We start from the raw sequence: 24,264 nt of genomic DNA on the forward strand, positions 1-24,264 counted from the left end.
GCTTTAGTTTTACAATGCGGTTAGTAGCTTTAGTTTTACAATTTAGTTTTGCAGTCCCTTCATGTAGCTTTAGTTTTGCAGTCCCTTCATGTTTCACTGAGTATAAAATCAATCAGTTTATTGAAACATGAATCACTTAGTATAAAATCAATCAATTTATTGAAACATGAATCTCACGGCAGCTAGCAGAACACTAAATTTAAATTACAATTTTTTATTTTCTTGGATAAGAAAAACCACCGCTTTTATTTTATGAATTCTTAGATAAGAAAAACCACAGCTTTTATTTTATGAACCTAGCGGAATACTGAATTTAAATTACAGTTTTTTATTTTCTTGATAAGAAAAACCAGTATTAATAATAGAGGTTGTAGGTGCATACTTCTTACTTTCATAGGTAAAACGATAACAATTTTAAATGGCTGCAAGCAACAAGAAGATTTCAGTTGAATTTTACATATTTATTAGCAGAAGAATGGCTCCTTTTCATATGTAGATTCCTGCTCACATGTCCTCATCCAGGACTGCTATATCATCTCAGGTGATGATATTGCTGCAAAAAACTCTCGTTTTTCTCTGTTCCTGCAGCGTGAAGCGACCTGTTCCGGGTTGTTGTGGTTGCCTTGCTGAAGCAAGGGCACAACAAAACCTGAGCATACATGTACGTGCACCACAACAAGTAGGTAATCTGTTGCCTGCAAAATACCATGGCTTAGAAGATGTCAATAGAAACCTTTAATAGCAGGATATGAAACTGGACAAAAATAGAAAATTAATTAGCAAAACGTCTTACCAAATAATGCGTATAGGAGGTTAAAAAAATTACAACCATGGGAACTTCCTCCCTGATAATGAAGGATTGTTACGGAATCGATGGCTGCTCTCGCCCTGCGCCTGGTGCCTGGTTCATCCGGTGAGTTCTCTACCTATTCAAGTGAATGAATTTGAATTTTATTGCAGCGCTTTAAGCAAAGAAATATTAATATTGTTAATGCACAGTAGAGAGGAAAGTTGGCACCTGTTACATGCCCACAAAAGGCATAGATGTGGTGGCAGGCATACATGTAACGGTGGTACATGCGGTGGCAGGCGTACATGCGGTAGCAGGGGTACATATGCTATTGTATTGTAGCAGTGGTACATGTGCTTTAGCATAAAATGTTTAAGATTTAATGCTAATATTAATTCATATCGTTTCAAATGGTGGTTTAATATCTATTTTACCATAAGCTTTGGCCTCATATGCCTCGGTATGAGGCCAAATAAGACGATGCAAATTGAAACTGAAATTTCATTGGCCGTAAAAACTCGACTCAAAAAAAACATTAAGCTATAAGTCATATAAGTCATAAAAGATCACACAAACTAATGCTAAAGTGACCCATTTCGATTACTATAGTCCCTGGCCATTGCCAGATGGCAGGGACTAATAACACTCAAATTAAACTCTTTAAATGAATATATGGTATGGAGTTAAAAGACAATATTTACTTTTAATTTTACTTTCTAGAATATCTTTAGAATAGTAGAGTAAGTAGTTGCAAACACATAATTGAAACATTCATATATATAACATTAGGGTATAAATTATAATAATAATTTTTTTGAATCATTGACCGGAGAATCCATAGTTTTAACATTTTTGCACCAACGTTTCAAATCCCAAATGGGATCCATCATCAGGATATGAGAATGATGATAACAGAAGAGCAACAAAGAAGAAATAAATAGAGAAGAGGATAAATTTTTAGATCAACATACTGTCGGCTGCAATAATCCTTAATTAATTTGATCTTATATAATTTTATTAATTTGTTTTAATAAATTATTATTATTTTATTATTTTAATTTTTGGAAAAGTTCATAAAATAATACCAAGCCTAAAGATTAAATATGGACTAAACTAAGACTAGAGAAATTAATATATTAATAATATATAAATATATTAATATAATAATAATAATGTGTTAATATAATAATTAATATATTAATATAATATATTAATATAATAATATAATATAATAATACTAATATGTTAATACAATATATTAATATAATATAATAATACTAATATATTAATATATAATATAATATATTAATATAATAATTAATATATTAATACAATATGATATAATACAGTATATTAATTAATGTAGTATTAATGTATTATTAATATAATATATTAATATTAATATATTAATATAATAATTAATATATTAATTAATTGTTAAATAGAAATAATTTTAAGGAAATAGATGCTAACTAATAGACTTTAAGGGCTATAACTAAAACACAAAAAGGTTGATGAAACTAAAAACATACTAGGTAAAAATATTAATTCTTATATAATTATAATTAAAATATTAATCAAATTATATTAACTATTATAAATAATTAATATTTATAAATAATTAATATAATGATTAATATATTAATTAATGGCAATATAGGAATTAATATATCCTAGAATTTAATGGAAATTTTATACCTATATCTGAATAAAAACATAGACTAATGACACGAGAAGGGAGAGGGGGATAACTTACCTGCTGAGGCTTTTACCTGGGGATGTGCTTACGCTTTTTATTTCCCTGATCAAGGGAAGCCAGCTCCCGCTAATTTCCACACCATTATCCCTGTTCAGATTATTAGGATGTTTGATGATTTCAAGCGCTTCTCTGATCTTTCGTCTCTGATGTTGCTCTTCCCTTGCGATAATTGATGCGCTTTCCAAACAGATATGGTGCTTAGTCTTTAAGGAGTGCTCTGCCAGGGCTGAAGTACGAGATCTTCCGTTCTTAATATCGGCGCCATGTTCCTTGAGTCTTGTCTGGAGGGAGCGACCTGTTTCACCAATGTAGCTTTTCCCACAGGAACACTCTATTTTATATACTCCTTTAAGCTGATGATTGTCGATATCATCTTTAACAGACTTCAAACTTTGTCTGATAGTACCTGGGGCTGAGAAATGGGTGATAATGTTTTTCTTCTTTAGGATCTTAGCGATTTTGTCTGTAATTCCATGGATATATGGTAGAAAAACAATACCACAATTAGGCTGGCCCTGAGCCTTAGGCTCATGAGACAACATCTTTCTTTCAGCTTTCTCATTGGCCTTTTTAATTTCCTGCTCCTTGTAGCCTATACTTTTAAAAGTTAAAATTAGATGCTTCTTCTCTTCTTAAAATTAGAAGCATCTAATTTTAAGAAGAGAAGAAGCATCTAATTTTAACTTTTAAAAGTATAGGCTACAAGGAGCAGGAAATTAAAAAGGCCATTGAGAAAGCTGAAAGAAAGATGTTGTCTCATGAGCCTAAGGCTCAGGACCAGCCTAATTGTGGTATTGTTTTTCTACCATATATCCATGGAATTACAGACAAAATCGCTAAGATCCTAAAGAAGAAAAACATTATCACCCATTTCTCAGCCCCAGGTACTATCAGACAAAGTTTGAAGTCTGTTAAAGATGATATCGACAATCATCAACTTAAAGGAGTATATAAAATAGAGTGTTCCTGTGGGAAAAGCTACATTGGTGAAACAGGTCGCTCCCTCCAGACAAGACTCAAGGAACATGGCGCCGATATTAAGAACGGAAGATCTCGTACTTCAGCCTTGGCAGAGCACTCCTTAAAGACTAAGCACCATATCTGTTTAGAAAGCGCATCAATTATCGCAAGGGAAGAGCAACATCAGAGACGAAAGATCAGAGAAGCGCTTGAAATCATCAAACATCCTAATAATCTGAACAGGGATAATGGTGTGGAAATTAGCGGGAGCTGGCTTCCCTTGATCAGGGAAATAAAAAGCGTAAGCACATCCCCAGGTAAAAGCCTCTGCAGGTAAGTTATCCCCCTCTCCCTTCTCGTGTCATTAGTCTATGTTTTTATTCAGATATAGGTATAAAATTTCCATTAAATTCTAGGATATATTAATTCCTATATTGCCATTAATTAATATATTAATCATTATATTAATTATTTATAAATATTAATTATTTATAATAGTTAATATAATTTGATTAATATTTTAATTATAATTATATAAGAATTAATATTTTTACCTAGTATGTTTTTAGTTTCATCAACCTTTTTGTGTTTTAGTTATAGCCCTTAAAGTCTATTAGTTAGCATCTATTTCCTTAAAATTATTTCTATTTAACAATTAATTAATATATTAATTATTATATTAATATATTAATATTAATATATTATATTAATAATACATTAATACTACATTAATTAATATACTGTATTATATCATATTGTATTAATATATTAATTATTATATTAATATATTATATTATATATTAATATATTAGTATTATTATATTATATTAATATATTGTATTAACATATTAGTATTATTATATTATATTAATATATTAATTATTATATTAATATATTATATTGTATTAATATATTAGTAGTATTATATTATATTAATATATTAATTATTATATTAATACATTATTATTATTATATTAATATATTTATATATTATTAATATATTAATTTCTCTAGTCTTAGTTTAGTCCATATTTAATCTTTAGGCTTGGTATTATTTTATGAACTTTTCCAAAAATTAAAATAATAAAATAATAATAATTTATTAAAACAAATTAATAAAATTATATAAGATCAAATAAATTAAGGATTATTGCAGCCGACAGTATGTTGATCTAAAAATTTATCCTCTTCTCTATTTATTTCTTCTTTGTTGCTCTTCTGTTATCATCATTCTCATATCCTGATGATGGATCCCATTTGGGATTTGAAACGTTGGTGCAAAAATGTTAAAACTGTGGATTCTCCGGTCAATGATTCAAAAGATTCAAGCCACAGATCTCTGAAATCTATAATAATAATTATTAATTTTTAAATAAAAAATAAAATTTATATATATATATATATATATATATATATATATATATATGAGAAATTTTATTTAACATTTTTTATTTTTATTTTAAGAATTACATATTTATTTTTAAAATTTTATATTTTTGATATTTATTTTATTTTATTTTTTGTGTAATATTTATCTGATGATTTCTATTAATAGTTAAAATAAAGAAAAATTACATTTAAGGTTTTTTGAAGCTCATTGTTGATTTGTTGAGAAGACCAATAACTTACTGAAGATGAAAGAGCAATCATGTATTTAAATAAGTTGACATTGTGGTTGACTTAACAACATAGAAAAAGCCAGAGATACTAGTAGACACCAGATTACACACTAAGAATAGATACCTTACAAAGAGCACAATGACAAAACAAAGATATAAAACTGTAGCTTACTATAACACCATGAGAATGACAGACTAGCATATGACGAAAAGAAGAAACAGATATGGATTCATTCATCCAAGATAATCACCAGGAGATATCGAGAGGGAGGTGCATTGGCCATGTTGAGTGGAGGAGCATTAATAACCACCTCCCCATTCTGAGGTGCCTCTGAATCAATGCTAGAATATGAGATTATATAACGTTCCATTTTGTTTAGACGAACCACCATATCGTCCATATCATAACGAATATCCCTTAGGATCCTCTTCAGTTCCTCCTGACTGACGAATAACTTGTAATTATCTACCTATTTATCTCGAAGCACCATGTGAAGAAGAGTTTCCATCTTCATGTGTGTTGAAATTGAGTGCATAAAGTATAATCTTCTCTTCCTCAGTTTTCCTAAATCGGGTACCCATTTGGTGTTTCCACTATAGACTTCTGAATCTAAATAATACAAGCGATCTCCAAATTCTTTTACTTCAAGGGTGCGGATTTCCTTCCACACTTCCAAAGGAACAATATCTAATAAGTTCGCAATCGACTCCCAACCAAAAAGGCGATGATGCCTAGAGGAAGATGCCCCTGGTGTTCCTCCCCTTCGACCGAGCAAACATTAGCATGGTGTCATATGAGACCAATACTTGCAAGAAATATTGACAAGGAAAAATTGCAACAACCCACTAAACTGACAATATCTCATGATAGGCCAGAATAGGATAGCTATGACCCTAAATACCAAGTAATAAATGATGGTTGGGTTGGAGTGAGAAACTGGAAATTCAAGATTGATATCGTCGAGGAACCTGCGACCGATTGTGTCCAGAACAAAGTGGGTACTACAACCTTGATAAAGAAAACTAGACGAGGGATTAAGCTCTTGTGACTTTCGGATGTCCCTTGGAGCGTGCTATTGGATTGAAAATTAAAACCAAACAGAAAAATAACCCTATACCAGGCTTCAACAACCAAGACAAGACAATTAAATGAGATTCCTGATGGCTCAATGGATTGAAATTCTACAGAGGGTAGAACAACAACCAACTCAAAGGAGGAACGAAACGAGGAGTTATGTAGGAAACACATAAAGAACGTTGATGACTAATGCTTGACGTCGTGAAACCCACTATAATATATCTTGCCACATAACTACAATGGAATAGTGACCAACTGAGATACCATACATCAATAACTATCCCTATATTGTCTATAGTGAGCACCATAGACAATATAGTGGTTGTCGTAGACTAGAAACGAGAAAACTCCTGTAATAATGACCCGCAAAGGTTCTTAAGACAACATGAGTGACTAAGAGTAGAGTGCAAGGGACATGTTACCAGAGCATACCCTGAATGGAATAGAAATAATAATCACCACCCCGAAGGCATGATGGAATTTTTCCACCCTCGGATTTCAAGCGAACTATCATAGAAAGTTACAAACCAAAGGCTGTATTTAGAAGACGTGAAACAATGGTGAGAGAAGGCGCCAAAAAAACGCAAAGTGTGCTTCTGCTTCCTGGGTTCCTCCATCCCAATACCATGTATTATGATGAAGACATTAATGTATCGCAATCAACTATCAGATAACATATTAGCCACATCCAATCACCCGAACGTTTGCAGCACCTCTATACTTGCAACGATTAAGCAGATGGAATGTCAAGACAATTTGGCAAACCCATAAACACCGTCCCCCATAGCTACAAATTTAATGTGATAACCCTCACACCATACGACGGTAATGCGTGAATTTATTCCCCACCACACATAATTAGTCTTAGGCCAAGTGGAGGCCATGGCTTGCTCACCAAGAATCGCCTCCAACTTGACCAAACAATCCTATTGCATGCTACTCATTACCAAGAGGAAGGATCTACTGCTAGAAACTGTTGGCTTTTGCAAATCCGGTGAGTGAAGTCCGATGAGACACCCCCATATGAGAAATTATTATTGACAACTTTATATTGTTTTAATATATATATATATATATATATAATTTCTTTACTAGTATGATGATCTATTTACAAAAGCATTATGTATAAAATAAATAGATAAATTATAACATTGGATTTTGATATAGCAAGTTAGTATCATATATAATTTTATATCAAGATATTTTCACTTTAATATTTCTTTTTTTATACAAATTTTAATAATCTCACTTTTCTTTATTATGAATAGTTTACTCTGATGGATTTCCATATCCTTAATCTAGGTTCACTAGAAAAGGAGTACAAATCCCTTTTTATCAGAGTAAAGGTTTAGTTAAATTTAAAGAACTTATTTATAAGCTTCTTTCCATTCTTAGGGTTGTTGAAAGGAACACTTCCTTACTAATAGGTTTGATAACTTTCATATAAGTGGAATAGAGGTTAGACCTTACTAATACCAATTAAGACAACATTAAGAAGGCTTTTAAGTCCATTTTATAGTTTTCCTCCACTTTGGTCATTCCTTTATTTGTTGAGAAATAAATTCCTTTTTCTTAGTTAATTGAACAAGGCAATACCCATGAGATTAGTATAAAATTTGTACATACAATACTACCTAAGAAGAGACTAGGTATTTTTAGTAGGCATTTGATGGGAAAACAACAAAGATAACTTATTAAAAGGCCTACATAGTAGCTAGTACTTGTCGCTTAGCTTAAATAAAGCTTAATTAAATTAAAAGAAACAATAAAGACATAAAATTTCATCACAAAAATAAAACAACCAATAAAATACAATATTGTTGAAAGCCACCACCAAAAATTAAGAAATATGATTAACTAATATTATTTATATTAACATATATGCACTTTAATATATGTGTGTGTTTTATTTTTTAATTAATATATATAATTTTTATAATTAAAATTATCAAAATATGTTGAAAATGGAAATAATAGAAAAAAATGAAAAAAAATAAAAATAAAAGTTAAATAAAAAGGAAATAAAACAAAAACAAAAAATAGTAATTAATAGAAATAGAAGTTACTAAACAACCCATAATAAGACTTCAACCAATCACATTACAAATAGATAAATTTAAATAATAAAAATAATAATAATAATTGAATTCCCAATGTTAAACTATGGATAAATGGCAGAAATTTTTGGTCAAAGGCAAACTAATAGACTGTCAAAACAAAACTAAATACGTAATACCATACCTGGGGAAGTATAATAAGGGTTCATCATGAAAGAGATCTACTAACTAGAAGTGAACATATAAGATAAACATGTGGTATGGAAGTTTACAAGATAAGATAACAATAATGATTAATACTAATTGAAAAATATAGGACAAAGTTAAAATAATAATTAATACTAAGTGCCAAAAATATAAAAAAGTGTATCTAATCCCTACAATATCATAGCAGTGTGGATCTAATTTTGATGCAATCATACTCAATATGAAAATTTCCTATGTGGTTTATTGGTAAATCAATGGAGTTGTGTGCAAGAGGTCATGACTTAGTATTAATTATTTTTTGAACTTTATCATATTTAATCATTATTTTCACCTTATTTTATACAAATCCATACCACGTGTTTATTGTATATCTTTATCTCTAATTTATATAAAAAATAAATATTAAAATAAAATATTTTATATAAAATTATATATAATACTAACTTGTTATATCAAAATCCAATTTTATAATTTATCTATTTATTTTATATGTAAATATACCATCAACATATTATATATAAAAATAAAGTTGTTAATAATAATTATATATATATATATATATAATTTATTAAAAAATAAATAAAATAAAATTATATAAAAATATATAAATTTAAAATTAATTATAAATCAATTAATAAATAAATTGAAAATTAAATTAATAGAAGAGTTACAATAATCAAGATAACTCAACTCATGGAGGATAAGAAATGGACAATTCCAAGAGCGATCTTAACAAAAAGGAGGCCCTACAAATTTAAAATTAATTATATACCATGAATGAGATGGATGTGTCATTGAGGATTGGAATATCCTAATAATCTTAGATGGAGTTGGTATCACCATTAATTATATATAATGAATAAGATGGATGTGTTATTAAGAATTGGAATATCCTAATAAGCTTAGAGTGAAGTTGGTATCACCAATCCAATAACTTTTAGTTACATATTCTACTTTTCCAAGTTAGTCATCATTAAATAGAATAACGTGTGCCTACGATTTATTAGCTTTTAGTTACATTTTCTACCCATCCAAGTTGGTCATCATGAAATGGAATAGTTTATTCTCCTTTGTTTTTATATAAAATTTTGATTGGTGTGGAATAGTTTATTTTCGTTTGTTTTTATATAAAATTTCGATTGGTCATCATGAAATGGAATAGTTTATTCTCCTTTGTTTTTATAAAATTTTGATTGGTGTGGAATAGTTTATTTTTGTTTGTTTTTATATAAAATTTTGATGGATGTGGAATGGTTTATTTTCGTTTGTTTTTATAAAATTTTGATTGGTGTGGGAATATTTTTAATAGCGATGAATATTAAATAAGATGTGAGATATTAGATTTGTGATTTATAATGTAAGTTTTTCGGATTAATCACATCATTAATCCAAAAGACTTATATCTATATAAGATTTGGGATTCTAAGATGAAGAGTTATGAATATAAAACAAGTGCTACATAATAGTAAATCTCTTGCTTAGTAAAAAAAAAGTGAAATTATTTAATCACTATTACCATATATTAAAAGAATTAGTTACTATGCATTTTAAATGCATATATTAAAAGAATTAGTTACTATGTCTTTTAAATGTAATTGTAAAATATATCATTGGGGAGGGATTGAAATTGTAAGTTGAATTGAAACTATAAGTTTCAATCCATTTCAAAGCCTCCAAATTATAATTTAAAATATAAATTAATATTTGCACAATTTAAAAAAAATGTGGTTGGTCAACCTCTTGTTTGATGGATTAACTACTTGTTTTAAAAATTTGCTTAACTTAAAAAATTAAGAAAATATTATTTATAAAATAAATAATAAAATACTTTTCTTAAATATAATAAAAGTTTAAAATAAAATAAATTAAAATCTTTTTAAAATCCAATAAACCAAATTTGCTTTCTCATTACTAATAATCTATCATTATATTTTACTTAAAATATGTTCCAAAATATGACATTGATTAATATATATATATATATATATATATATATATATATATATATATATATATATTAGGATATATTTTTAAATATATATTGTTTTATTGAAATGTATATATTATTAAGGGTGTAGCCTAACTTATAGTCAAAATGACTTTTTTCATGACACATTTTCTCCTTAATTTTAATCAAAATTTGACATAATTTTTTTAAAATTTGAGATTAAGTTGTTTAATCTGTGGAATTTGAGCGTTCTATAGATTTTTCAATATTGAATATATTTATGCATTCAAAATTGTATTTTAAATAACAAAAAATGACATTTTTACTTGAAATTATATCGCTAAATTCCTGTAAAAAAAATTAAATATATCTTAAAATATATTACAATAAATAATATTACTTAAATATTTATATATTACATTAAATAATATAAAGGTGAAAAAATATATCTTAAAATATATTACCATAAATAATATTACTAAAAATATTTAAATTTAATGTCTAGATTCTTATAAAAAAAGTAAGCATATTTTAAAATATATTATATTAAATAATATTATCTGAACCACTTAATTTAAGTTACAAATAAATTAGCAGCAACCATACGATTTATTTCCTTGAGGCAAAAAAAATTAGAATATGTTCTTTAATTATGAAATTCATTCTCCACTGGCAAAGCAGACATAATTAATTACACGCTGAATGACTGCTCTCAACCTAGTTATGATGCTCCGATGGCCTAGCATTTTAAGCATTGTGTTGGGCAGTAGAGTCTCGGTGCTTCGTGCGGTTCCAGCGGCAGCGAAATTAAACGTACCAAGGAGTATAATATTCTGACAGACAGCATAAATGCTTTAAGCGAATAACATAAATTCTTAAGCAATGAAAAATAAAAGGTAATTTCATAGCCAATGAAAAAACAGATAAATAGATTAAATTATTTTAAAAAATAAATAAATTTTAATTTTTATGTTGTATTGTAGAAATATTGCATTAAATTTTTAATCAAAGTCAAAATAATATGGTTTAATAAAAAATACAATGCAATATCTACTACCTCTAACAGAGATAATAAGAGTTTTATGTTCATTAAAATTTAAATGTAAATTATTTTGGTTAAACTTTTAATCATATGTTAATAAGTCTTGAAATATTATAATTTAAATGTTAATTGTGATTGTATTTTAATCTATAATTTATGTTTTTTTTAAATAAAAATGATTTATTATTATTATTATTATTTTATATATAAAGGTATTTTTATATAGTTAAATTAATTAATTAAATTAATTTATTATTATTTTATTATAATAGTGGATGATTGTGTTGTGATATTTTTTAATTATATTCCTATGATTATTTTTTTAATATTTAATTAATGTAATTGAAATTATGAATATCAATTTTAAATTGATATAATATTTTATTTTTCTAAATATATATCTATATATATTTTAAATATTGTTTGGACAAATAGACTCAAAATCATTAAAAGAATTATTTATTATAAACTCAAAATATCATGTATCACAATATTTCTACATTTCACAATATTTTTCTAAAAGATTTAAATTAAATTTTTACACAATAGGAAACTCTATCACAACTTAGTTGTCAAATCAATAGTAGAGACAATCATCACTGTCATTGGCTACTATCCACAAATGCAGGTTAACTCATCACTGATATTCAAGGAAAACCGCACCACTTGGAATTACTATCCACAAATGCCGGTTAACTCATTATTGTTATTCTAGGAAAACTGCACCACTTGGAATTACCCGATTAGTAGTTTGTAAGGAGGTAGACTTTCAATACTGTTAAATGCCTCTGGGTCTTGAGTTGTTAAGCCGTTTCCTTATGTCTAAGAAAGATGAGCTCTTAGCCAAGCAGAAACAATTTTAAAATTTAATTTAATTTAAAATAAATTTTATAATTGTTTGGTCAACTTATTCTTATAAATAATAATCACAAATATTATAAATCTACCATGATATTTTATAAAAGGAAAACCAAAAGTAAGATAAATAAACATATAAACAAATGAAAAAATGGTACTCAATGAATCATTCAAAAGTATATCTCATCAAATTGTAAAATATATTTTATAATTTAACAATACTTTTTTTTCATCGAAAAAAAGAAAGTAATTTCATTATCAATTTATATAAAATCACATTTTGTAGATACATGACTAACATGTATTCAAAGATAAGGATCACATGCGCTCATCACAATAGTGGCTTAAGGTCATCATAATTGAGCCAAAAAAAGAAAAAACCTAGCAAGAATGCCTAACGACCTATATAGTTGTAGAAATAATCCACTTTTCATTTCTTCCCTCTCTTCTTTTTTACCTCCTTCCAAACCCCTAGGGCAGGTTGGACAATATCCAATTTTATATCAGTCGAATTTGGCACAGGGGTGAGCTCCTTTTATGATTCTAAGCTCTTTAATAAATGAGATCTCTTAGCTCTTGGAATCATTTCATCCTTTGTTGCTACTGCTTTGATGACTGCAAGATTTAGTGTGACTGACATCTCTATGTTCTAATTAGGATCTATGGTCCATGGAGGGTGCTAAACCTGTGTGACTGTTTCAATCATTTCCTCATTTTCTTTGTTGGGTGGATCCTTTTGATCCTCCTCTTCTTCATCATCTGAAAGAGGAGGCTTGTAGGGTTGTCAGTTCTTTGATTTAACCCGCTACCCTTTCCTCTTATTTGTTGATTTTTTTTCCAATGAATAGTTGTCTTGTAAATGTCCTATTTGGTTATATATGTGACATATGAAAGTTATAATTTTTTAATCAAGACTATATATCCACTAGAAATGTCCATTCTTCATCTATATGTGATCTGGAAACCCCTAGCTGAGGTCTATCTCCACACAAATGCGAGTGTGTGTGAAAAAACCCTTTTGGTATTCTCTCACTGTCTATTTTTATAAATACTCCCAGTGCATTTTATGATGTCTTCTACTACTTGATGCCAAAATGGAAGTGGGAGGTTTGGCATACGAACCTAGACAAGCATTTTTGTTACTTCCATGGTTGATGAGTCAAATTTTGGAAACCAGAGGGTAGTGAATAACCCAACTCTTCCCCAGAACCACAATCCTTCCTCCATAATTTTTTGGTAATCTTCTTTTGAAGAGGGGTGTACTATGAGAAAAACCTTTTGAGCATAACTCTTTGGTATAATCTGTGTAGAACCACTAATAAAGGTCTTCATATTTAGGCCAAAACCCATTAAATCTGCAGATTATAGCCTCTTTGTGAAAATATGAGAACATGTTGTTAAATTGTGAGTTCTTGATCTCTAACTGTGTATTTCTCCATCTTTTCCACTATGTAAGGCCCATGCATAGTCCCTACAAGGGTTGTGGCCTTAGTATGTCTTACTCCTCCTCTAGCAGACTCTTTATAAGAGACTAATGGGACTGGTCCTGCTCCTCCACATAGTCCCAAGACCAAGAAAAGAGTCACAACCTCTACTTATCTTGTATTCTTTGAGAATCCTCTTGTCTTGTAACAGTTTCCCTTCTAAGATGAGCCTTTTCTCTGCTATTGGGAGTCCCTCATGCTGTTGAATCTTGTTTTTGAGGCTCTCCATTGAGTCTTCGTCCTTGACCCAAATCAATATGGATCTACTTGATAAGGTTTTAATGAATATTTGGAAGGTCCTATTCTCCTTTATGAATGTCAAGGATTGGACCGTCTCTGAGCTATGATGGTACCTCTTATCCCTAGTCGAGATTTATTTCGATGCAAGTTCTGCAAGTTGGGGATTGGCTCCTCCTTCATCTCTGAGTCTCCTCCAACCCAATGCTTCATCCCCCTCTCCAAGAGGATTTTATGAGGAGATAGAACTTGATCCAAAAGAAAGAAGAAAAAAGGCCTAAAATGAGGTAAACGCACAAATTTATTGTCATACACCGGTGCACTATCCATAAAACCATGTCAGCCAAAAAGAGGAAAACCTCCCATTCTGCAAGAAAAGTATGGATCTATAGAGTATACAAAGAGGAACAATCCAAGCTTTGAATGCCCTCAATCCATGATTGACTTGTGGAGAAGAAATTACACAATGTAGAAACCAATTGATATGTGCACAAAAAACCATCCTATCCTTAGATTATCCATATAGTACATAGATCTAGGTAGAATATTGACGAAACTTGACCAAAATGGTAGAGCTTCCCCATGATTTATCGATAATCTTGTTGTATAATGCATTTAATTCCTAACGAGGTGAGGCCTCTAATTCATCCCCGCAGTTGAGGAAACAAGCACCAATGTTATAGAAATATGAGGGTAAAGGGGTGTCTTCATACATCAAAAATAAATCATCCCCTAAAAACTTGCCCTGAACCTTAGCCTTTCCAAATAGATCAACCATCTCAGATAGAAGAAAAAACAAAAACCCCCTTCTTCAATCGCTGAGGGAAACCCTCACGGATTTGTTGTCGATCGCTCATCTGCCTTAAAATTTATTTTTCCCTTCACGGAGAAAGTTGTTGATTCTATCTTGGATGGTGCCTCGAATCCGGGAAGGTGGATTCCAGCTACACCTCATGTGTTTCTGCATAAGAAGGTACCTAATTTTCTAATTTCAATTGTCCTAATTGCCAATCATTCAAGCTTAGGTGAAAATAATGGTAGTCTGCATACTGGAGTTAGTGAAAACTTGTTGGGATGCGAGGCAAGTGTAGGACTATTTCAGCATGGTTTTGGTCCCAGGAATGTTATACGATGGAAGTATTTTTATGCTAGCCCGAACATCAAAATTGTGTAGATGAAATTTGCATGTAACATAGATTTAAAGAAGGTTTCACAACCAGGAACAATCAAAAGCCAGGTACAGTCAAAAGTGCAGTTGTGAATGAGAATATAGTTTTTTATGGCTTTTATTAAAATTTGACTAGAAGTATTCTTATTGAATATTGCCAAGCATTATTTTTAGAGAGATAAGTTCACTGCAAAATTTATTGGAGACATAAGTTTATAAAAGAGACAGATTTTTTTTGGCTTGAAATGAAGGGTTTGTTTTTTTCAAGAAGGGCATGGTTAGATATTTTGGTAATTTGAAATAAATTTTTAAATTTGAAGAGAAAAGAATAGTGAAAGGACTTTTCATTAAGTTTAAAAAAAATAGGGAAGCAATGAGGTTTGATTTGAACCTAGATCTCTGATGGGTTATTTTTGAAGCCCACCATCAGACCACTAAGCCAATTTTTGTTTAAAACAAAAGGAGAAAGGGATTTATAGTTTTTTAAATGAGTATTGCATATATTTGGACATTTGATAAGGATTTGTTTGATGAATATATTTGGCTGCAAAACAATTATGACTTCAATAATTTCCATAGTTGGAGTTGTGCTTAGCGGAAAGGAGAATTATCAAGAGTGGTTTAGAAAGCTTAAAAGTTCCGTTGCTTTTACCGATTTGTGGGTAGTTTGTCAAGGCAATAAAGATAAATACATAAAATAAATTGCATTGGAGCCCCCTGGTAACGAGAAGCAACGTGCAATTTGGGAGACAAAATACAACAAGGCATATGCATTAATAACTGTATCGGTGACAGAAGAGGTAAGCCGATATATCATTTCTTGTGACACTGCATTTGAAGAGTTATAGAAGTTGAAATAACTATATTATTCACACTCAAAACTCGAAATTATTTAGTTGTTGTTGAAATTGTTCAATTTGGAGATGAAAGATAATGATTCATTGAAGAGTGCCTCCAAAATAAAAGCCCATTTTTCATGATATAAAAGACACTGTAATTGAAGTATATTTACAACTCACAACTTTTATAAAAGTCCTTCACCCTATTTATTCATACTACTTGGAAACTCTCCAAGCTAGTGGGTAGTTAAAAGAAATTACATTTGATAAACTAATGAACAAAATACATGAAAGAGAAAAGGCCTTTGGGAAGAAAGAGACTCCACCCAATTCTGATGTAGAAACTTTATGCCTTGCACTAAGATATCAGAAGTATCATGGTGAAACTTTTAGAGGTGATAAAAGTACTAGAGACCATGGTAGAAGAAATTATAGAGGCAAGGGGGGCAAAATTAATTAGGGAGACAAACAACAAAATGATAGTCAACAAAGGAATTTTAACGATAAACCAACTATCAAACGTTTTAGATGTGGTAAAATTGGTCATACTGTTGCTAACTATGAGATCCCTTGGGAGAAAGTCAGCAAAAGGGGAGAACGGTTGAATGAAAAGAAAGATCAACCACCACTAGATAAGGGAAAATCATTATATTTTGCGTATTACATTGTTGCCCATTGAAATTTTAATATTAATGATGTTTTTAGTACTGCAATTTTTTCATGGAAAAACAATTTTGGATTCAGAAGTCACATGTCGTATGACTTTTATGAGAGATTTTTTGAAACATTCAGTGACCAAGTTGATGGAGTAGTATATTTTACTGATAAATCTCAAATTAAGCCTTCAGTAATTAGATCTATTTGTTTGAAGATACCAAATCTTGCAAATTATGCTCTACAAGATGTCCTTTACATTCCATAATTTCAAAGGAAACTAATGTCTCTTATACATATTCGACAACAAGCGCATTCCATGCATATCTTCGATGGAATCATTGAGATATGTAGAGCATATGATCATGTAGTCATTATGATTAGTATTGAAGAAGGTATGCTCAATTAAAATTGAATGGCACGTCATCTACTGTAATGAATTCTCATGATAGTTCTATTCTTTTAGCACAACAAAGTGATACACTATTCCATTTTATTATGGCATGATCATTTTGATCACGTTAATTATGACAACATCAAAATTACGAGACAATAAGGTATCAAAGTATTTCCTACAATTGTAGGAATTTATAGGGTAAGTTCCTCAGATAGAACACCAAAGGACACCGCTCGCAAACAGATCAGAGATCAATACACCTGTATTCTTGACGTGCTTAAAATCCTCAAAGAGGAAAACAATCCACAGCGTGAGCCAACGCGACCACTTCAGGCAATTTATTAATGTAAAAGAAAGAAAATTTACATAAGCTTCTCTCATGAACAGTCACCCTACAAATGACCCTTCGTGCTCTTTAAATAGAGATAATGGACCAATCGATGTTAAGTCATAGATCAAGTGTCAGTAATACCGAGGAGAGAATGAAACGTTGGATGACTTCATGTCTAGAACATATCGTGACCATCGGATTGTAAGTTACAAAAGTACATAGTAAAGAACACACTTTACCTAACTCTACACTAGACCAAGTTATACTTAACTATTTCCTATGTGTCGGAATATCCTAACAATAATTCCGCGAAAAATGATGCCATGTGATGCTTGTATTTTGGGATAACATTGTAAGCAACCTTTTCATAGCTCTTCTTCTAGAGCTTCTAGAAAATTAGGTCTCATACATTCAGATTTATGTTGATCTATGCCTATTGAAACTTCTAATGGAAATATATATGTGCTGACATTTATTGATGATTACTCAAGAATGTATTGGGGGTTTTTGTTGAATGATAATCACAGTTGTTTGAAGTTTTTAAAACTTTTCATTTGATGATAAAAAATGAAACTCAAGATAATATAGGCATTCTTAGAACTGATAACGATGGCAAATATACTTCTCATGCTTTTGAACAATATTTGAAGGACAATGGAATCAAAAATCAAACTACCATACCTTTTAATCTGCCACATAATGGCATTTCATAACATATGAATAGAACTTTGCTAATATAGTTATATCTATGATGTTGTTTAAGAATGTGAAGTTGATTTTCTCAAGAGAAGCAATGCTTTGTGCAACATATATTAGAAATCGTTTTCCTTCATATGTTATTAATAAGAAAACTCCTTATGAACTTTGGTATAATAGACTCCCAACTATTCAACATTTTAGAGATTTTGGGTCTAGATGTTATGCTTTAATTCCTAATCAACATCGAAATAATTAGGTGCAAGAAGTTGAAAATGTATATTCTTGGGTTATTCTAATACTTCCAAAGCATACATGTTGTATGATGAAGAAAATAAGAAGCTAATTCTTTCTAAAGGTGCTATTTTTCTTAAATCAGATAAAAATAATTCCATTGTTGATAGACAACTAACTCACTTGGTGAAATTTGCATCCAAAAATTTATATTTTGAATGTGATATTGATGTACCACATACTGAAGGGGGCATTCCCATTCTAGATCAGTATGTGGTTCTTCCATCTTTGACTCATGAGAATGTCACTGTTGAAGAAAATTTGCAAGACAATGTTGTTCCTGAAGAGCTTGTACTCAACCATCACAACCACTTCAACAACCTTTACGAAGATCCATGCACACGTGTTCGAAAAGTTCCAAGCAACTATGACGATTTTGAAACAAGATGTTCTTCTAAAGGTGATTAAGGTAATATTTCTCATGACTGTGAATTTAATCATTCCACAATTAGTGAACCCAATTCTTTTGAATAAGATGCTAATTGTGATGAATGGAAGGATTCAATGAAAATGGAATATGATGCACTTAATAAGAATGGAACTTGGAGGTTAGTGGATCCTCTTGCAGGTGTCAAACATATTGGTTGCAAATGGGTGTATAAGATCAAATACAAGGCAGATGGTTCTCTTGATAAATACAAGGCAAGGCTTGTAGCAAAAGGCTATGTTTAGAAGGAAGGTGTTGACTACACAGAGACATTTGCTCCTACAGCAAAATGGGGCACAATTAGAACTCTATTTTCTCTTGCAGCTCAAAATAGTTGGAAGATACACCACGTGGATGTTAAAACAACGTTTTTGAATGGTGATTTGAAGGGGGATGTTTATATGTTTCAACCTAAAGGTTTTGTTGTCAAACGAAAAGAGCAAAAGATATGTAAGTTGGTGAAGGCTTTGTATGGACTGAAACAAGCATCTCGTGCATGGTATGAAAATTTAACTAAACACCTTCTCAAGTTGAATTATAAGTTATTTGATCTAGATGATGCAACTTTTTTTTAAGAAGATTGGAAAGTCAATTGCATATTTGGTTGTATATGTAGATGATTTGATGATCACAAGAAATAATGATGACTTTATAACATCCATTAAAAGAGAATCATTGAAAGTTTTTGACATGGCAAATTTGGATTTATTGCATTATTATTTATGGATTGAAGTTGATTAGAAACCCAAATATATTTTTATTTCACAAAAGAAGTATATTGGACAACTATTGGACATATTTGGGATGCATGATTGTAACCATGTTCCTACTCTAATGGAGCAAAATTTGAAGCTTACTTCCACTGAAGGAAGTATGTTTGAAGATCTAACAAAGTTGGAAGTTTGAATTTTCTAACTACTAGTCGACTTGACATAGCTTTTTTTGTAGGGATACTTTCTAGGTTCATGCATCAGCCATCTGAAATTCATTAGAATGCAACAAAGTGAGTGCTCAATATTTGAAAGATAGTCGAACATATAGCGTCAAATATTCCAAAGTTGCAGATTTCTATCTCACTGGCTATTCAAATTCTAATTTTGATGGAGAAAAGGAGAATGGGGTCTCTACTTTTGGTTATTTGATGCGTCTTGGATCAACATCCATCAGTTGGAGATCATACAAGCAGTTCGTTCCTGTCGATTGCACCACTGAAGCCAAATATGTCGCAGCAACTCAAGCCACAAAAGAAATCAGTTGACTTCGCAAAATACTTGAAGACTTGCAGGAGAAACAACAGGCTTCAAATCCACTTCTAATTGACAACTCTTCTACAATTAAGTTGGCCAAGAATCCCACGTTTCATGATTGAAGCAAACATATTAACACCAAATATCACTTGATTCGACATTATGTATAGGCCAAAGTTATTCATCTGACACATTGTCCTACTTCAAAGCAGATCACAAACATATTCACAAAGGCACTAAAATGTGAAAAGTTTACAAAATTCATAACATTACTTGGCATGTTAGATGTCCCTTCAGATTAAGATGAGAATGTTAACTAATTCTTCAAGATTTTCATTATACGTTATTAGTGTGATTAATTTCTATATTTTAGTTAATGAGTTATCCAAACATAACTATTTGTTACCAACATTTAAAATGTATAAATATTTCCATTCCTCATCTCAATAATATAAATTTTCCAATCGTGAAATTTATTCAAGCCTGTACAACTTCTTCCCCCTTCTTTTTCTATTTTAACAATTTTAAAATAAATATTATTACTTTAACTTATTATTGTTACTACTATTTTTTTTTCCATTATTTATATTAACATTCTTATATTCAAGCTTGTACAACTTCCTCTCCCTTCTTTTTCTCCTCCCTTCTTTTTCTATTTTAACAATGTTAAAGTAGATATTATTATTTTAATTTATTATTGTTACTACTACTACTTTTTTTTCATTATTTATATTATCATTCTTAATATGATATATCAGACTCTTTGCTGTTAAAGTAAATAGGGTTAAAGTAAATATTATTATATTATTTAATTTTTTATAAATTTATATTATTATATTATATATCTGACTCTTGCTTAGCTGTTAAAAGGCATGAGTCTTGCTTCTGTCCTCATTATAACACAAAGAGTGACATCGATATCCAACAACAATGTTAACTCTGAAAATCTTAAAAAATTCATGCGTTTGGCTTCTCTCATTCTGATAACAACCCCTCACAAAACGTGACATGGAAATCCCACAAAAATAACTATGAAAATCACAGTTGCGTTGAAATTCCACTTGAGTTTGGAGGAGGGATTGGAACACTGCACCAAATCTGGGTTCTATGGTTAGTGTCTCTGCCTAACCTGCCTCTGCTTTGGAGGAGGAATTGGAACACTGCACCAAATCTGGGTTCTATGGTTAGTGTCTCTGCCTAGCCTGCCCCTGCTTCCAAATACGTCTAGAGTTTGTAGATTTAAAAACTTCTTCCGATAGAGACCGAGAATCTATATAACGGCTTTAGTTGAACGAGGCCGATGCGATTCCCATCATGTTCATCCACCCATGAAAGTGGAGCCATAATGCTTTGAATTACGCTGCCCAAGAATTTCGCCTGTCAGAAGAGCAACGGGATCACGCGAACAAATTGGCGGAAATTTTCAGCCCGGCCAGGTAGTTTCTAGCAGTTTCTTCTCTCTCTCTTTCGCTGCTGGAAACGATAATTTCAGTACCCTATTTGGGGATTTAAATCTGGGTTGCTGAATTTCTGGAGTTTGGGAATTTCCCTTGTTCTCTGTGTCTTTTTTCCCTTTTATTTTCCCGAGGGGTTGAACCGGTGAATACTGTTTTTAACATATATTTTTAAGCCCCTGTACATTTTTTCTGGTGCTGAAAAAGCCCCTTTAAGGAATTTTTTTCGATGTATTTTGGGGGAAATTATTGGTGAAAGTGTCTAGATTATTGCCCCTTTTTGAATTTTTTTTCGATGTATTTTGGGGGAAATTATTGGTGAAAGTGTCTAGATTACTTTGAAGAGTATAATATACAAATGAAGATCTGGTTATTTTCCTTGGATTTCTGGTTTTTACTCGCTGAATTATCTTTCAGCGAACGCGTTTCGACTGAAACACTTGCCTTGTCATCAGGGTTACTGATCTGGTTATGTCGTTTTCAGAGTTCTACGGTGTGAATTTCTCAATTTTTTGGGGTCTGAAGGCAATTCTGAGCTTACCTTAATTTAGCCTTCCCACTGCCTAGGCAAGCAAGTAGGGCAAGAGCATGATATCTAGCTCCTAGGCAAGCAAGTAGGGCACACGCATGATATATAGCTCCTAATAGCTATGCTGAGCATTGAATAGCTATAAAATCTAGAATCCAGAACATATGGATTTTAGTTATTCTTCTTTTGGCAAATCTTATGCAATAAATAAGGTTTGATTTGTTAGAAGGTATCATGTTTTCTAGTTATTCTTCTTTCCGCAAATCTTATGCAATAAATAAGGTTTGATTTGTTAGAAGGTATCATGTTTTCATCTTTGCCTGCTGCAGAGTGAGCTGCACTGTGTTTCAGGGTCTTTGTGGAAAATTTCACTCTTTCTTCAGTAGATCTGTTTTTATCTCTGGTAATGTTGAATTTAATACCCTTGTGTGGACATTGAGAGGGCTCTTTTTGTGTTGCTGGGCCCTATTTCAAGGTATGTACTAAGGTTATGTTTCGACTGTTAGTCTATAAGCTGCCCTTGTGAGGTAATGGTTGCATTTCTTGAAGCACCTTTCTGGTTCATTCTCTTTGATAAATTAGCAAGGGTGCAATTATAATATCAGACATATCTTGTAGGTTCTGCTCAGATCTAAAATTATCCCAACCCAACCCTCTGCAAAGGCTGTTGAAACTTTGAGGGTTTGTCAACAATGGGAGGCAGCTCACCTTTTGTGATCGAAGCAGATGAGGTTCAGCGTTTGTGTAAAGAAGCAGGGTTGTCAGAAATGCAGTATCTTGCTACATTGGTAAAGCCTACTCAACTTCTTGCAAGGGCTCCCATCTCCAGATTTTGTGTCGGAGCTGTCGGCCTTGGAGCGAGCGGACGCATCTTCAAAGGAGTAAATTTGGAATTTGAAGGTCTTCCTCTGAATCATTCTGTTCATGCCGAGCAGTTTCTGGTAGCCAATGCAGCGCAACACGGGGAGGCCCAACTTAGATTCATTGCAGTCTCAGCGGCCCCATGTGGGCATTGCAGGCAATTTCTGCAAGAAGTTTGGGGTGTGCCTGAGATTAACATATTGATAGCTGATGAGCATGCCGAGACCCGGTCTCTATTGTATTTCCTTCCCCACCGATTTGGTCCAGATGATTTGGAGGAAAGCACGCCACCAGTTTTTCAAACTCACTTTAATGGCTTGGCATTCCGGTCTATGAATTCTCCTGAATTGAATCCTAAGTGTAATGATGGAGATGTGAAGGAAGATGCATTGAACTTGCGTACCGGTGATGGAGATGTAAAGGAGGAAGATATCCACAACCCTTCAGGCTCTGAAGATTTGCATCAACTCAAGGTAGCAGCTCTTAAAGCTGCAAACTTGTCACATGCTCCATATAGTAAGTGTCCTTCTGGAATCGCTCTGATGACAACAAAAGGGGACATTTGTACAGGATTTTATATTGAGTCTGCAGCATTCAACCCCAGCCTTTCTCCCTTGCAAGCTGGTATCATTGCATTTCTTTGTCAGGATGGAGGAAACTATGAAGATATTGTTCACGCGGTCCTTGTGGAGAAGGAAGGAGCTGTTGTTCAGCAAGGTGATACCATTAAACTTGCTCTGCAGAAAATTTTTCCCAAATGTTCTTTTCATCCGTTCAACTGTTACAAAGAATGATCTGATCACACTCTTAGTCATTTCCATTTAAGATCAGTCAAAGGGTCTAGGATGATTACATCACAAGATTAGGCAGGGCAACTCAGTTGTTCTGAGACATCTGTCTCAATATGTAATTATTATCTAATATGGCCCTATGCCAATTGGAATATACCTGATTAGGCAGGGCAACTCAGTTGTTCTGAGACATCTGTCTCAATAGGTAATTAGTATCTAATATGGCCATATGCCAATCAGAATATATCTGATTAGGCAGGGCCAACTCAGTTGTTCTGAGACATCTGTCTCAATAGGTAATTAGTATCTAATATGGCCATATGCCAATTGGAATATACCTCTCTCATGTCTCTACGTTACTGGAATAATGAACTCATTAGTCACTCTTAATCAGAAATTTTTAGTATAATGCTTTCCGGTCCATACGAAGAGAACACTTGAGAGCAGGTCTTTTTAAGTAAATTGATCTCATCATTCTCAGCCATTTTTATTTAAGACCGATCAATAATTCTGCCTCTGTAAGACATCATAGGATCA

At 31.5% G+C, this 24,264-nt stretch overlaps 1 pseudogene across 2 annotated transcripts; it reads left to right on the forward strand.

Annotated features, from left to right (window-relative positions):
• The first annotated feature begins 21,080 nt into the window (after positions 1–21,080).
• LOC149187801 (cytidine deaminase 1 pseudogene) lies at positions 21,081–24,062 on the forward strand (annotated as a pseudogene). 2 transcript variants are annotated; one of them, XR_016255790.1, is made up of 2 exons: positions 21,081–21,528; positions 22,705–24,062. The product of XR_016255790.1 is annotated as a cytidine deaminase 1 pseudogene, transcript variant X2 (transcript). The 2 variants fall into 2 exon arrangements; XR_016255789.1 differs by having other exon boundaries at positions 21,082–21,528; positions 22,694–24,062.
• The last annotated feature ends 202 nt before the right edge of the window (positions 24,063–24,264 follow it).

The sequence above is a fragment of the Pinus tabuliformis genome, chromosome 3_1, assembly GCF_031772625.1.
Source record: "Pinus tabuliformis cultivar Carrire ecotype Pingquan chromosome 3_1, CPIR1, whole genome shotgun sequence".
In the NCBI taxonomy this organism is placed as follows: Eukaryota; Viridiplantae; Streptophyta; class Pinopsida; order Pinales; family Pinaceae; genus Pinus; species Pinus tabuliformis.